Source organism: Gallus gallus, chromosome 10 (assembly GCF_016699485.2).
Source record: "Gallus gallus isolate bGalGal1 chromosome 10, bGalGal1.mat.broiler.GRCg7b, whole genome shotgun sequence".
NCBI classification, from domain to species: Eukaryota; Metazoa; Chordata; class Aves; order Galliformes; family Phasianidae; genus Gallus; species Gallus gallus.
In genome coordinates this window covers 15,454,350-15,470,420 of record NC_052541.1, presented here as the reverse complement: position 1 = coordinate 15,470,420, position 16,071 = coordinate 15,454,350, and the positions used below count along the sequence as shown (strand labels likewise).

At 39.3% G+C, this 16,071-nt stretch overlaps 1 long non-coding RNA gene across 3 annotated transcripts in view; it reads left to right on the top strand.

Annotated features, from left to right (window-relative positions):
* LOC101748407 overlaps nucleotides 1-16,071 on the top strand; it is a 451,745-nt gene that overhangs the window by 248,330 nt on the left and 187,344 nt on the right. For all 3 annotated transcript variants that reach the window (XR_006931068.1, XR_005862678.2, XR_005862677.2), the window contains exon 6: nucleotides 10,762-10,843. This is a non-coding gene — a long non-coding RNA (uncharacterized LOC101748407). The remainder of the gene's footprint in view (nucleotides 1-10,761; nucleotides 10,844-16,071) is intronic.

Sequence of the window (16,071 nt, the reverse complement as noted above, 5' to 3'; positions counted from 1 at the left end):
AGGATCTTGCCCTCCCTATGGTACTTCTTGCAAAGTCCAAAGCTCTTTGACATTGAGGCCTTTTCAAAGAGCCCTGGAAATGGAAAGAAATATATATATATATATAAAACAACGGATGTGACTATCCTGTTATTAAAGGTTCCTTTATATCCAAATGTTATACAGACATCTTAGTGTGACACTCAAGTCAGTAAAATGTTCAGATAGCTTTGCTGTTACATCTGCCTGAAACCTGCATCAGAAATCCAGAAACAAAATTAATAAGAAGGAAAGGGATCTCCCTTGTTGTAAAAATAATTAAGACGCAAAAGATCTTTCCAGGGATCCTGTGCTGAATTACTGGAAAACATATTCTGAAGGTGATTTTTGTTTCAGTTTCTGTTCTTTTTATCACTGAGTTTTATGTTTGCACATATTTAAGCTGTCTGGGAAAAGAGGCTTTACATAAAAGACGATTAGTTTTTAAAACACTCCAGGGTTGGTTTCAGGGAGAGTTCTTCGTTTGGTTTGGTTGTGTTTTAACTTGTGGTTGGTAGGGTTGTTGTTGTGTGTGTGTGTGTCCCTGATAAAAGACATAAACTGTAGCTCTAAAACAGATGAATGCTGAGAATAAAATTACCAAAGAGTTCCTATAGGAAGGCAAAACAAGAAAAGAGCAAGGAAAATCCATCTTACAGCAGTCACATAACGATGCTGAAATACCAGGCCGAATTCTCAGTGGGTGAAAATCAACACACCTCCAGTGAAGTCCATGAAGAAACATCACTTTCACAACCTGACGTTCTGATAGCTACGTATTTATTTTATCTGTCTGTATGCAGCATTAAAAAAAAAAAAAAAAAGAAAAAAAAAGAAAAAGATAAAAGTGCTCTTGAAAGTGAATGAAGTTGATTCTCAAAAAAAAAAAAAAAAAAGTGCATTTTAGATGCTGAATATTTAATTTGCTGATAAAAGAACCCTGACTTCCTGGATATAGCTGCCACACACACACACACACACACACACACACACACACCAAAAAAAAAAAAAAAAAAAAAAAGAAAGAAAGAAAGAAAGAAAGGGGAAAAAAAGCACATCTTAAAAGGGAAGCAATGAGCAGAAACTGACCTTTCTGTGAGCAAGCAGATGAGAGAAGGTATTTGGCTAATCCCAGCTGTCGCTGATTGGTCAGACAGAACCGTGTTGAAAATGTCTCCATCTGGGCTAATCTGCTCTCAGTTGGATGAGTCAAGGCCTTCAGAGTTAACCTGACATTTAACAATAATTACCCTTTTGGATGACCCCAGCCCAATCTCCTGCTCTCTTAGAAATCTCTCTTTTTTTGTGTGTGCTCCCAAACCCCTTGGCTCTTGTGTTAGAGATAGCTGAAAAACGATGATATGATAATGAGACGTAGTGTAAATGCATGCATACATGTATGTCTGCACACAGCATACACAGGTATGAAGACAAAGTCATTTTTTAAGTGTAGCTCCAGCATGCACAGTGTGCACGGTTTATCAGCTTCTCATGTCACACAGAAGCAAAGAGATGTTAAAAATCAAGGGGGATAATTTCCCAAATTAAAGAGTAGTCATGCTGACTCGCTAAGCTGTGTGCCAAAGCTCTAAGTTTCTTTCTGGCACTTGGGCGTCTCTTATCTATGGCAAGGAGAAATGGTGCATAGAAATAGGTTCAGATAGAAAAGCAGAGTTCAGAGGTCGCAAAGGCTAACCGTAGATGAAATGTGGCTATTTCTTTTTACCTGAGGCTGGCTTCATCTCTTCTCTGAAAGGTCATTGTGATAAAACAAAAACACATCTCAGGAGAGGAATCATTTATCTCTGGTCAGGGTCTCCTATCCATTCTGGTACTTTATTTATTTTTCTCATCTCCTGTGGTCAGGTTTCTCCAAGTGTCACCTCCTTCCTGAGCGAAGTCCAATGCTGATTTTGGGTGTCCGTACAAGTTTGGCCTCATTACACTTATTGTCTCTGTTTTAGTTGGAAATCACGTCTAGAAACTTGGATGGTTCCCCAAATCACTTTAATCTGTTGGTGATGAGCTGAAAAGTTTGAGAAAATAGCCATGCTAATGGAAAAAGAACAAAGACAAGTCTACACGATAGGAAGCTCATTTCCAGTGTTTGATTTATTTCATATCTCTATTGCGACCGTACATAAATCTTGTCTCTACCTCAGTTTCTTTATTTTTCCAACTAAGATCATAAAAGTCATTTTACAAAAGGGCTGTGAGATTAAATTTAAAGCACCTTGAAATTCTTAAATAGAAGACAATTAAGAAGAACGATATATTTATACGTGGTATATCCTCTTACATCTTGGGTTGGATCCAATAACCAGCCTTAATTACAATAATTATGCCTCTGGTCACAGCCAGAAGTTGGGAGTGAAGAGAAGGAAATCAGGAAAAATGCTTAATCAACGCCGTAAGCTAAACTTCTTTATGAAAGGCTTCTTTTCCCAATTTCTGAGCAGTTCTCAGCTGAAAAATCAGTCCAAGCTTCTAACTTGACTTTGCAGTACTTCACTAGCAAACTGAAGATGCATTTGGAATTGGAGTTACAGGCAGGGATTTTTTTTTTCATATATATATATTTTTTCCTCTGAGTTATTCAATGTATAGACCTTTGTTTTATGTTGATTTCTTCCAGAGGATGGATCCTTTGAGATTTATGGACAAAGTTCCTTTGGTTGTGAAATGGCTGGGAATTTTCTAATCTGCAAGTTCTGAATATTTCCATGGTCCAAGCAAGCAGTCTTTTGCACTGAGCACAGTTCAAAGAAATATTTGGCAAAATCTCTGCTTATGCTTTTGCCAGCTAAGCAAACTAATGCTCTTTACCTGGCCCATGCCCTGTGTTGTCTGCGATAGCATGTGGATGAGCATAGGTTGAGAGACTGATAATCTGAGATTTTACCATTTGTACATATGAAGGTTCCAATAATTTTCTGGAGTCTCCAAATTGATTTACTGTGATATCATCTTTTTTTTTTTTTTTTTTTTTTTAATTATATTGTAGCCTGTTTTGTCATGAGTGTTCAAAAGGGTATGTGATATGGAATTCTTCCCTTGTGAGTAACTCACTAGCCATAGTAATTTGTATTTTATTTTCCTCTGTATTCCAAAATAAAAACTATGTCATAGGCTGTTTCTCCTGAAATCAGCCATAACTTTTCCATTCATATATGAGAAAACAACAAATTTTGTGGAGATGTGATCACTCTTTCAGCTTTTCATATAGTGCCTTATATCAAGACATGCTTCACTTCTGGAAGAAAAGATAACAGTTTTCCAATCTCCAACAGAAGAGTGAGTCTCTAAAAAATCCAAAAGTTCCTGTAGTTCTTCTGGGTGAAGATGCTACTACAAAACCTGTGCCACAAACTCTAGAAATCTCTAGGTCTTCTTTAGAAGGGACAAAATGCTTTTTTCCCCCCTCATTATTTTCTGTTTATTCTTGGCTGCAGTTTCAGATAACATTTTGCCCTCCGGCATGTTGAGGTAATGACTTCTGTTGCATTCTTGGCCCTTACATTGTTGTATCACAGATTAACTATCAGATTTGGGAGGTATGAAACAGTCTAAAATATGGGCATCCTCTCACCTGTGTATCTGATGATTTGTTTTACAAAGTAGTTTATCATAATTTCCAATCAGTGTTTTCTACCCTTATCCTCAGGCTCAATTAATTTCTGTGTTTGATGAACAGAACATTAAAATGATGATTTTTGAAGTAACTGCACAACCTCGAAGCTCCATTTATTTCCCCAAGCTGAAGAAATAAGTAACCATTCCAGAATGATCAACAGATCTTTTTCTCAATGACGAGAAAGTGTGCAACTTCACTAGTCAGTATTCAGCTGTTAAGAAGAAAGTCCACGGTGTGCTTAGCCATAGTAAATTGTTGTTCAGTAGTCTCGTCCACATCTGATAAACCAGCTATCCCCCTTATAAGCAAAGGTAAATATTCTACAATAATTAGGGTTCTGTGGGAACAGTGTAAGTACCATGAGGTCCTATTTAAGGCATGTCCATTTGGATTCTTGCAGTTTATGTACCTGTCCTTTAGGCTGTCTTTGGAAGATGTCATCAATTATTACACAGTAAAAAACACACAGTCAGAGGTGCATGGACGCTGAATGCATAAGCAGACTCTCTTCTTTATTCATACGAGGCAGTGCTTTATGTTCTGAATAAACCAGTGAAGGGAATGAGATGAGAAAGTTTTGTTTGACCTAAGTAAGAAGATTACAATTTAGCCTTTTGATATAACGTCAAGGACAAAACTGTCTTATTCTCAGTGAATTGCAGGCTTTGAATGGTACCCTCAGCTGGACAGAAGAAGTTGCTAACCCTTGTGAGCAAATGCACTGGGGTATCATGCAAAGCAAACAAGTAGCACTCATTCCTTACAGCAAGAGAAGTTCACCATGGCTTTTATTAGCCAGATGACATCAATGTTGGCCTTTATTAATTCACACGATTCCCTCATCTGAAAGAGAGTGATAGTATCAGTGATACATAGTAGTGGATTGGCTCCTTTAAGTGTTTACCTCTTTGTTGTACAGGAGCTATATCCCTTGACAGTGTAATTGAACCAATGTTTTGCTTCAGCTGATTTCCATCCACAAACTGTTTCGGAGTTCAGAAGAGATCACCTTAAACCATTGAATTCTCCACTTTCACAGTCAATTAGTGTTGGTTGCCAATATGGAGGAGGGCAAGGGATATGGGCTGCCCTTGAGGAAATGGCATACTATGCTGATGTCATAAAATAATAATACTACCTACTAGGCGTCATTACTTCCACCAGTACATAAAGGCAGCCGAGCACTAGAGCTACTTGACTGTGCTGTTTACACAGGCTGGGTCAGGTAAAAGTGTATTGCTAGAAATGCAAGTAGAACAGCCTGTGCCATTTGGACAAACTGAAATCTAATACCACAAGGTTAGAGTTTACAGCATTAGTCTTCCTATTATCCAGTCCTGATTCTCAGCCTGTGCAAATTGGCCCAACTGCTTTGAAATCGATAGAGCTACGTGGATGCATGGTGTTTTCTCATTTTATACCCTGCAAGAATCTGGCCAACCATTCCTCTGTATGTTATTCAAACGTGGCTATATAAACACCTATTAATAGCCTATTGAGCTCCAAACCTCATAGTGGCTTGTGTGTTCTCAAACCCTTAGAGAAATCTGCCTAATCATCATGCAGACAATAGTTAAGCCCAGTAATACTGAGACAGACAGAACCATAAACACAAAATTCTCCACACAGAACTTCCAAGATATCCTCTATGTAGGATAAAAAATGTAAACTACTGGCTGACCTTTGCCTCTGCACTATTTTTGTTTCTGTAACATGATCAAATTAATTAGCTAGATCACACTCCAACACCTATGTAGCTGCAAAGGCAAAATACATATTTTAGTACAGGCTGAACTAAACTGTCTGTACGAGACAGACAGTAAACATATATCAGTTTCCTCCCTCTCTTTTATTTTTTTTTCCTTTTGGTTTAAGTCACCCAGACCTTGTCTCTTCAGTAATGTCATAATCAGCAAGCTGAAGGCGAGGCTGCTGATAATTGTTCTTTATGTTGCTCTTTGTTTAGTATCTGATTCAATACATCTGCGTGGACACCATTCCATCACCTTCTTAGTAACAGAGGTGAAAAAAATCAATGGCAATCAGATTACCTTGTTAACAGAAAGGCTAAAGGGCTAGTGTGTTAAGTTCACAGTGCATCACCTTTCATTTAAAACATCTCACTTGTGGGGCTCCTGTTTTATTTTTTTATTATTTACCCTTTATTATTATTTATAGCACCAAGGGTTCCTCAGTGTACCTTGATATAATTGTATTGGTTTTCACCTAGGTTAGAATGGACAGCTGTGACATCTTTTTTGAGAGATTCAATGTTAGTTTTAATAAGGCAGCTCTTTCTGAAGGTCCTTATTTTACAGATAGTTTTCCCATTCACTTTCTGCTTTCCCTCTGGTTCACTGCCATATAGTCAGGCATATAGCAACTTATATGCTGGATAGAACAACCATAACGTAGCAGCAGCTCACATTAAAGAACCTAGAGATGTTTAGCAAACAGGAGAGGAAAAAATCATGCAGCCTGTGATTTCCTGTGCATCCTAGTGTTAGGAATAAAGGACATGACTGCAACCTGGACTAAAGATCATAGAATCCTTAGAGTTGGAAGGGATCTTTAAAGATAATCGAGGCCAACTCCCCTGCAATGAACAGGGACACCCACGGCTAGCTCAGGTGCTCAGGGCCTGGTCCAATCTGGCCTTGACTGCCTCCAAGAACGGGGCTTTCACCACAACTCTGAGCAACCTATTCCAGTGCCTCAATACTCTTATTGCAAAAGACTTTTTCCTTATTAGAACCGTTCTTCTCATAAGATGTAGTTTGCATGGTGCCCTAATACTTTCCTATATAACTTTGTTGTGTTGTTCCCTCCGCTTCTGAATCCCTTCTTACCAGTGCTTGTAAATACAGCAAGAGCTGTATCTGAATCAGACAAGTCTCTGCCACGAACAAAACAATTCCTGCATGTCTGCTGAAGTCTTTGATTCATTAGACTTGTTGGAATCCTTTCTGAGAGATACAGTACAGCACAAACTTCATTAATCAGGGTAGGATATCACAATTTGTTATCATAAATATAAATGAGCAGGGAGTGTCTCTTACAAAGAGCTACCATCTTTATAACTATTACATGAGTCATTCTCATCAGCTAAGAATTATTTTAGAGTGGAGTTAGACTTGTTAATGACATTGACTTTTCTGGAGTTTGAATAACAAAGCCTCTGGTCTTGTATCTACTGTTTCATCTCTCTTCTGAAGCTGAAGTTGTGCTTAGGCAGGTGCTTTGTGTACATCAGCTGGCAAAAAATTATGTCCAGCAAATCCCTGAGGGAAAACAAGAGGCAGGAGGAAAAAAACGTGAATGACTGATTAAATTCAACAGAGCCTTTATTTTTCATTCCTTGAAAAATGTTGTTCAAGTATCTTTTAGCTCTAACTGAATTCCAGGTCAAATTGCATGTAACTATTAGAGACCTCTTCACCACAGATTCCCACAGCTAGAGTCATTTCAATTAATTAAGTGTTGCAGGGGTTAGTAACCATTTTAAGTTGTGGAATGAAATTGCTTTAAGAGGTGGCAAATTCCTTGTGTTTCTCCTCCTTCATTTAGATTATAGCTGTCAAAAGTAGGATTTTGTCAATGGATTAAAAGGAACCACATACAGAACAGGCTCAGGTCTAAATGTGGTCCTTTGTTTTTAAAGAAAGTCATGAACGAAAAGTAATTCAAAACTAGCTGAGGTGAAACATTTGTTTCTTCAAGATGTGGAAGTGGTATAGATCTGCAAAACACATAGAAAATCATTCATCTACTTATATCAAAAATGGTAGGAGGAAATTCAGAGCAATCAGATATTCAGAAGCGAGGAGTGATTTTGGACAGCTAGGACTGGAGAACATCTCCTCACCCCGATGGATCCCAAACCAGTGGTGTTTATTGAGTCCCAGATCCAATTTCCATAGCATTTTTCCTGTTGTAAGTGTCGAAGGCCTACAGTATGCTCCCTACCCAAGATAACATGCTGTTAAGCTGGCAAACAGCGTGCATCCAGGCAGCTTCAGTGCTCATCTCCTCAAGCAGACAGTGGAGGATTTACAGCCTCGGCCATCTCCAATCTCCCCTTAATTACACCCGCAACCCTACACCCCTGACAATTAGACCAGGCACTGAGCTACCCTCCAGTTACACATAAGGAGGTCTATTTTGAACTCAGAGTTCTCAACTGGAACAAATCCCAGTGCTGGTGGGATTTCAGGTTACTTGGCTATGCAGAGCAGTAAGGCTGATTTCTGGTTTCAGACCTTCTGAGTGCAACACAGAGGAGAAGCAGAGATGGGAGGGGGGAGACAGGAGGAGGGAATGCAGATAAAAGTAGGAAAAGCTCTGATCCCACAAACAGGGGCCTGTGATAGTCTGTGTGTGGGGTCAGGATCTCAGCTCTGGTGAATGGGAGAACAGGGGTAATTCACAGTATAAACCAGAATAACTCTTCAAGACATTCCTAGCACATTACATGGTACTTTTGCAACTGATACAGAATTTCACACCTATGGTACCCATTATCCAACAACCAGAGATGAGAACAAGGCGTTTAAAACAGATCTATAGAGGCTGCAATATCTAAGCTTTACACATTTTCTTTACCTTTTTCATAGAGAAAGCTTCATTGTGAAGCATCGGGCACCTTTACAAGCCCATGGAGAAACACAGAGTGTGTAAGGGGTGCCCTTACCCTTCCACAAAATAGTCTTTTAAGGATAGAGTTGGTCTCTTTATCAATGAAGCTTTGAAAAGAGCTTAGGATTTATAAAGCATGGTGGTGGATAAAGTCGCTCTGTCCACAGGACTCTGATTTTCTGGCTCAGGGAACCAGTCCCTCCAGAGGCCCTGAATATATCCTGCCAAAAAAACTAGAACAAAGGGAGATGTTTCTGTGTGAAATCTCTCTTTTCCCACACTTCATACATGCTAAGATACAGCCTTGCAATGGAGAAGTGAAAGCTTGAGTATTTTGCTAATTAGCATAAACTACATCAACTTGGCAGATTTGCATAATGTGGAGACCTCAGCTCATAGGTGACAGGTGTTTCTGATTACACCAGATGAGATATATGGAGTGCTGAAGGTGCTAGTTGTGGTTTTTTTTGTTTGTTTGTTTTTTTCCTTGGCCTGATAACACTGTTAGCTATGGAGCTTGAAGCAAAGCTATATTTCTTAGGGTGAAAAGAAGATGGAAAAGCTCCTGATAAAGAGGAAATAAAGCTGGATGAGGATTGTCTCAAAAGGTTTGTGTTAGAGTTACTTGTTTATCCAGGAGGACGGAAATAGACAACCCTTATAGGAGAACCTAGCTATGGGACCTGTGTCTGTGAAGAGCATGGCAGACTTGTTTATATAATTGCCTTAAATGGGGGCAACTTAGCAGGGGAGGTGCGTATGCCTATGTAACATCATGGTGAGATCTATAGCTCTTGCTGGCTGAGCCTAAGTTGTGTATGCCTATGAGTTCTTTCTGGTTCTGCTGGGGTGAAGAAAGACGTTGTTGATGAGGGCCATAGTGCTTTTCAATCTGTAGAAGAGCAAAGGGGCAGGACAAGCCCAGCTGCTGCTAAGGCTGCTTCTGGACTTGATGCCCAGACAAGCTCTGTCCTCACTTACACAATTGCAGTTTAGATTTTTGACCTAAGATTTAGTTTATTATTAAGGCCATATGTTTCTCATAGCTGTTACTTTTGTCAGAACCCATGAGTATTAGGGTTTTTTTTCTTGTTTTTGTTGAGAATAATGGAAAATTCCCATTGAGCAAGATTCTACTCTGAGCTGCCATTAACTTAGCTCCATATATCTTCAAGGGTGCAGAGAGGGAGGATATTAAATACTTTTAAACTGTCCATTTGAAAAGCTTTTTCTTCAATTAATTTTTCCCATTACAACTTGGTATTTAAGTAAATAGGTTCATGACATTTTCTTCTTCAAATTAAAATTAATGTTTCTACTCTTATGACAAAGCCACATATCTTTATATTTTTAGACTTGACAGAGAGTCAAATATGTTTAGTTTAAAAAAAAAACACCAAGTAACAAAAATAAAAAAATAAAACCAAACCCCAAAATTAAAATAAAAAAACATAAAGAAAATTCAGAATCTTGTAGGTTGAGGTGTTAAGTCCATGTGTCTGACCCAGCATGGATCAACCAGGAACATTTTGAAGGCTTGCTTGATAGGGTTTCTTGGGTACTAAGTACTCCAGTCTGGGATAGTAAGTCACTCAATAGAGGCAGTGCAAACCAGGGTCTCAGAAAAGCCTAATGACACCGGATTTAATTGGAAGACTTAGTTTGTGATCCAATAAAATCACTTAGGCATAGATAGTAATACGGAGGCTGGGGTTCTGCCCGCAAATAGTTCCTTAAAGAGGCATTGCAGAGAAAAGCAAATGTTGCACTTTGGCTATTAGAGCAGACAGAAATGCATTCACTTGCTTTCTTGATTGGACATTTTATATTTTAAGAAATGAAATTAAAAAGTATTTCAACTGACTGTGTTGCAGCTGGGCTAATATTTAAATATGGTATTGCAGAGTAGGCTTGTGCTTTATTGTGAGTTTTAGCTTTGTATGATGTAATGGAAATATTCACAAAGTCTGGAAAGCCACGGAAGCAGCTTTGGGACTTATTTAGTTTCAAAAATATGATGCTTTCTGGCCTCCTCTCAAGGGCTGTAACCCACTTGTATTTTGATTATGCTGCATTTCAGCAGATACCGTTGCTGCAGATAAAGCGACTCCATGTTATGTACTTTTGTAAGAACATAATCCTCAGATGTCACACCTTGGTCATGCTTGGCCTGGCACTCTCTCAAAACACCAGGTTTGGAGGATGTGTGCTCTATTTATCAAAAACTGTGCTTTCTTTGTAATTGGTGATTGTCTAAACGCACCTTCTGCCTCACACACAGAGTCGAGCACATGTATTTGTCTGGCCTGTAATCCAGAAACACCTTTAGGGTAGAACCAAGGCAAAATTTACAGACACTTTCTGATGTTTCTCCATGCGTTTCTGTTTATAGATTACTTGCGTAAGATTCTTCTCTGCACTTAGGCAATTTCTTCTCTGCATACTGACTTGGACCTTTTTGCCTCTTCCTTCAGGTCATTGCTGAAAAAGATGACTCCCTAAAATCATGATGAAAAGTTACTCTAACTGCTGTGCTTTGTTGGAAGACTTCTTGAGGTATTTGTCTTTTGAAAGATTGAGCTTGCTGCCCAATACCTCGTTGCTGAGATGTTTTTAAGTGTAAACTTTTTTTTCTGTGGTAGGGGATGATGCATTTCTACTCGGAGTAGATCTATCGAATGGAAATTCTCCTTTTCCAGAAATAGAATGGATATCTACACTAAACTTTTCTCTTTCACTGTGCAATATCTATGAGGATTATACTACCTAGGAAAAACTATGTTTATTAGAATGTCTAGTGTGTTGCCTTCTTCACATATTGCTGACCCCAAGACAGAGCAAAAGGCTTCAACCTGATGGTAATGATTTAAATAATGAATGTAATTTATGAGGATGAACAGTGAGAGCTTACACAAATGCACATGCATTGTCGTTTGCCTAACAACCAGGGAAGCTTAAATGAATACCACAACACTGCCTGCTCCCTTGGCTTAAGGGCTCACCGTCAGGGTAAACAGCTCAGTTTATGCAAGAATGGCATTTGAACTTTCAAAATCCAACAGTGTTATATTTTTTGTTTATATATATATTTTTTACTTTCTCCCATGTAAGATCCCTAACTACCAGTGTGTGCTTACGCATGTCAGTGAAGCTGCCATATTGCACAATGTGTTAGCATGGTAGGTCAGATTAGAGTTACATTGCCAATACTATTCCAGTAACAGAGCTGGCATGAAGAAAAGATGACTGAATTAGTGGCCGATTGGGACATTTTCTGACCTACTCTTTAGGAACCAAGTCCTCTGAACTTTCCCATTATCCTTCGGCTTCATCCTTTTAATAGGGACCAAATCTCCATTAACAATTGAACACTGACAATAAGTGCCATCAGGAAAAGGAAATTCAATTTTAGTGGGGGATGACAGCCTTACCTTTTCGCGCTTAATTGGCCGTATTGTCTCCAAAAGTTAATTGGTTACTTAGTCCAGGTAGTTAGTAAAATGTTTAGCTGCGTCAAAAAGCCCAGGCTCCTACTGTTAATGGGGCATGAAATGGAATGTTTGATACTGCAAATAAAATCAGTGATATTCAAGGATGTTATGGTAGGTAATGCGTTGAAACTGCCATTTAATGGGTCCTGGAAGATTAGGGTAGTGTCAGCTGGAACCGCCCGGTCTCTTTTCTGACATTGTTAGTTGCCTCTTCATTTACTTAACGGCTGTCTGCACTGATTACATAGGCATAAAACTCCCTACAAAAAAACAACAGAGACACGCTCTATTAGCAGTCCAATTAGAACTATTTGCATATTACAGTTCATTTCTGCTTAAGTGAATCCCTAATACAACTTTAGGAAAAAAAAAATTCTATTGTCATTTAAAAAAAAAAAAAACAAGGCGAGAAAAGAAAGGAGAAGCCTTAAAGGTGATCTCTTTTCTACCTCTCCTTTCTGTCTGAATAAATTCAGTAAAGATCCATTAAAAATGAGAGGTGGTGGGGCAGTCTGAGGGTAGGAGGTTTCCCTTGCTACCTTGCTTCGTGTTGACTTTTAATATGCTGGTAAATTCATGCCAACTTTTTACAAGGCCATTGTGGAGATTTTTTTTCTTGATCTTTTTGTTTTGTTTTAATTTTCTCTAAAATATCCTAAAGAAGATGTTAGATCAACCTTCACCTTGGGTTTTTCTAGCTTAGCAGCTAATGTGTCTGGGAATGGGCCTCAGGAGGAAGCACACTTGATGCTGTGTGATTCACCTACCCTATTAGCAAATGGTGGTAAATGAGCCCCCCCAGACCCCTAGAGACTGGGAGCTAATAGGGAGGTAATACAGCCTTTCTGCTTCTCCAAGAAAAGAATTCTGGGTAAATTTTAACCTGCTGTCAAATAGAACATATGCCTTGGTTTGAGCTAGGCAAGAGGAAATCTACATTACCAGGCCTTCAGAGGAGTCTTCTACAGGGAATAATGTGGTGAAAATAGCACAGGGTTGAGTTAAAGTGGTGGTTGGTGTTTATTGGAGCCCTTGTTTTCCTCATCTGTAGAATGAGTAGAACCTCCTCCATGTGGATGGGTCACCACAGGACTTTTGCCAAAGCAGCAGCAGTGCTTTGAGTTCTGCAGGCACAGCTGTAATGGCGGTGGTTGTGCATGTATGACGGAGTGAAAGTTACCAGTAATAACAGACAAAAATCAGTTTGAGTCCCCCTTTTTAATTTCAACTTTCACAGAGTCTGCTGAGCCTGGTGAATTTTAAGGCTTCTTTTTAAGATGGTAATTACAATTTGTGCACACGTTTGCCCGCCAGGTGGATAAGCTGTTTCTCCTGTGAAATAAAAATGCTGATTCTCCCCTCTTCTCTTGGAGTTAGTTTGCTTCCTGGGGCCCCGCTCTTACAAAAACCTGGGGGCTGGCATCCAGAGAGGAGCTTTCCACCTGCCCTTGGCTGGGATATCTCCAAGGGTCTCCCAGCTGGGCTGGCTGGCTGGCTTGGAAAGCTGAGTTGCTTGATTGGTACTTGGATTAGAGGCACCTAGAGGAGCCCAGGGGAGATCTTTGATGTTCAAATGCTAATGTAAATACCGACAGAGTTATTTCCAAAGCTCGCACAGCTCAATTCCTTTTTACATGCAGACCTAATTTCACAGGTCAGCCAACCCACCTCCGCTATTATCTGGATTTAGCGATTAATAGAGGATTTCAGTAGTTGACTGTGACAAATAGTGACTAGAGAAGGGAGGGAGTGAAAAACTGTTTTAAACCAAGGAATGTTTTTAGCAGCTCTTTTTCCCAAAATCCATTATTTTTATGCTGACACTTAAACAATTGTAAACAAATCAAGGACGAAGGAAATCTCTCAACGCAAAGAGTGAAATTTTCTTTCTTCTTCAGCTCTCATCTTGCCCGTGAGAGGAGTCTCACAGTGTGCAATATGTATTGTTTTTATGCCCTGTTGAGTCCTTTGTATCCAGCCCTGTACTTTCTATCTAGCACTCATTCACACTTGGTGGAGATGCACGTTGTCGGATCAAACTCTGGCACTGAAATCCCACTGCCTTCCTGGGCTGGCCTGCCCCAGAGGAGGTGGTGTGGTGAGGGATGGCTGCAGTACACTGCCCTGTGTCCCCACAAATAGTTTGTGCTTCCTGCCAAGAAAGCAGCTCTCTGGAAAAGGGCTGCTTGCTAATAAAGCAGATCTAAATCAGTAAGCAGTGATTAAAGATTGGTCAGTGCTTTCTGCTGGTGCTACTCGAATACTTTTCTTGCAGACATTTAAAATAAGCTCCTGCTTATATTAAATAATTTCTTGCAGATGATATAAACCAATGAGAAAACTAATATTTGGAAAATATTCTTTTTTTTTTCCTTATAAAAAAAGAAAGCCACCAAAATTGCCTTTTTAAATAAAACATCAGCCCAGGAATGCAAACTGTACTCTGTTTATATTCAACTTCCAGTCTGTCTGTCTTTTTTTACTCGTTCAATGTCACGCCTAGTGAAATAGCTATTCACAGAAAACATGGGATAAATCATTAGTTCCAGTTTATTCTACTTTTTATTTACAGCACGAAATTCTTTACCACTGAACTGAATTGATTGCTGGCACGGGACTATTTGATTATTAACGTGGGGCTACTTGTGCCCTGCTGTGCTTTGTGAGCGAAGGTGGCTTTGGGTGCAGAGTGGTTGTGTAAAGGCTTGATCAGTGGTGTGGGAACACCTGATGCCTGCTAAAGGTTATTCTGCAGATAACTCGAGATTCAGGAACATGTCTTACCTCTTCTTTCCATTAATATTTTTTTGTGAAGCAGCAAAAACTGAGGTCCATTAAAAAAAAAAAAAAAATCAGCTGGACTAGTTACATGGAAAAAAAAATCTACTGGGTTATTTATTGCTTGCAATAGCATTTTTATTTTGTTTTTCTTTCACTGAGGGGGGAGTCAGGTTGCCAGTTTCACTTTGCATTTAATATTAGATTCCCTTCCTGGTCCTCCTGGGATTTCCAGCACTGAAATGTGAGGGATATTTGACTTTTTTTTTTAAGTACTACTTTAAAAATCCCAAATGTAATACTCAAAATATTTGTCAGAGGTCGAAAAATAAATAAATAATATTATTTGTTACATTTTGCTTCAGCTCCAGGGTCACTGGGAGCAGGGAAATGCAGCATCACAAGTCCTACAAACGTATAAGTGCATACTGACATCTCTGGGCCTGAGTAGAAATCTGGGGGTGGGTCGTTCTATTTCACCTTGGTGCCTTTCTTGTAGAGAAAATACAAGTTGTTTCAGTTTGTTGTTTGTGTAACAGAGAGTCGTCGTTCCCTAGCCTTGGTTTGCCTGTGTTGGGATGGGACGGAGTAACCGTGTCTGGAGCTCAGCTCCGCAGCCCTGGCTTGCAAAGCACCCTTGTCCTGACCTGGCGTTTAGCAGCAGGATCGTGTTACTAATAAGTGCATGTTTGAGCGCGAATAAAATAAATACATTTTACAAAACTCAGTTTCAAATATTCAGGCAGCTGTCTCTGCCAGTCACCTGCCAGTTTATTGCCTTGAGTCCTCCAACTTCAGCTCTTCTTATCCCCTCATTCAGGAGTAAATGACTTTTGTTGTTCTTTTTGTTTACTGCTTTGGCCAAGCGCAGAACCCTTCTTGGAAATCTCTTCTTTCCCAAGAATGGTACTTTGGCATGTGAAATAATCTGGCTTTACAGAAAGAAGGGGAAAAAAAAAAAAAAGGAGAAAAAAAAAACCATTCCCACAACATTTCCAGTATTTCTGTCCCACTGAAAGGGAAGGGGGGGGAAGGGGGGGAAAGGAAGGCTGGATTCCTCACTTGTTGAAGAAGTGGCAGAATAAATATATTCATTAAAGATCACAGAATTAGGGTAAATGTGATAAAAATGTTGAAGGTTTATTTTCAGTGGATTCATCTCACGTTTGGGTGTATTGTTCAGGACCTTTCCTAGTGCTGTCTGGAGTAAGGGAGCAATTTTTTTTTTCCTTTTTTTGTCTATAGTGATAAAAGTTCCTTTAATGAGGGCACTGTCCCATATCTGGGCTCCTGACCTGTACCTTTAGTTCCAAGTTCTACTTAACAAGCTGTTGTCATGTACGTATGTGTGTGTTCCTATAAAGAAGTAAATTCTGTGTTCCTAGTAACTGTATCAGTAGTTTCCAAACTTACTGAAACACAAGCTCATTGTTAGTTCCCTGAATTGACTGTGAACAACTGTGTTTTCATGAGCCATCCTAAATCTTTATAATCAAACTGGTGATGGAAACAATG